Source organism: Penaeus monodon, chromosome 23 (assembly GCF_015228065.2).
Source record: "Penaeus monodon isolate SGIC_2016 chromosome 23, NSTDA_Pmon_1, whole genome shotgun sequence".
NCBI classification, from domain to species: Eukaryota; Metazoa; Arthropoda; class Malacostraca; order Decapoda; family Penaeidae; genus Penaeus; species Penaeus monodon.
The window spans coordinates 13,510,410-13,511,401 of record NC_051408.1 but is presented as its reverse complement, the minus strand read 5'-3'; the positions used below and the strand labels follow the sequence as shown (position 1 = coordinate 13,511,401).

The 992-nt window shown below is 38.0% G+C and overlaps 1 protein-coding gene across 1 annotated transcript in view; it reads left to right on the top strand.

Moving 5' to 3' along the window:
• LOC119587798 (nephrin-like) overlaps nt 1-992 on the top strand; it is a gene marked incomplete at its 5' end in the record, with an annotated part of 30,391 nt that overhangs the window by 17,658 nt on the left and 11,741 nt on the right.

The window sequence follows — 992 nt, the reverse complement described above, 5'->3', positions numbered from 1 at the left end:
CATTTGCCGTTTCTATGAGAGCAATATTCTTTGTGAGAAATGGAATTATGAACTTTATAACAAAGCAAACTTTTGTTTCATTTAAAAAAACATATTTCCCTATTTTTGAATTCGTACAGTTATTTTTCACAAGCTCCGCAGCTCATTTACTACACGTCATTCAGACGTTTTAGAGTTACAGTTTTGAAAAGCCTTCATACTGAAATCTTTTAATGCCGATTAATTTTTATTTTTTTTTCGGACACGCTCCATTCTCCTCGCCCAAAGCCATCAATCTTTTCTTGACCAAGACTTTATTACTCCCTTGAGTATGTGGCGGTTATTTCCAACCTCGGTATTTTTCCCACTCTCGACTTTTCACTCTCTCCCTCTTTCTCCTTCTTTTGTCTTCCGGTTCTCGCTCCTTCGGCACACACGCACACAGGACCTCCAGACACAAAGAAAGGGCAAAGACTTCTCCAGGTCTTTTGGTATTTTCTTTGGTGGCTAAACCGGCGTGGAAATCTCGAAAATCGTTATTAGTGGCGATCTCCTCGGGCGAGACGGGTCTTTAGGGCCGGTTCTCGCCTAATCCCAAAAATGGTGGTTTATGTGTGTGTGGAAGAAAGAAAATTGAATAAAATCATATACAAATGAAGTTATATTATATTTTTTTGGCATCTGGATGAGGTCGTTTTTCTTGTCAGTTATATGTGTCTAAACTATTGTGTCTTGGATCTAAATTGTACCCTGTCATATAAATGTGAATAGTTAACTTTATATGTAAGGCCAATAAGCTAAAAGGTTAAAACACGCAAAACACAGGAATTTAGATCATATATTGCCTTTGATTACATAGAAAACTCTTGTATTGCTGCTGTCCATTAGGCCTCTCAAAGCGACCGACACTGAGTGCAAATGGGAATAACTTAATAATTGCTTCAAGGTCTCTTCAGAAGGGTCAAAATCCTTCATCAACCAAGCTCACTAAACCTTTCAGTAGATCAGAATAG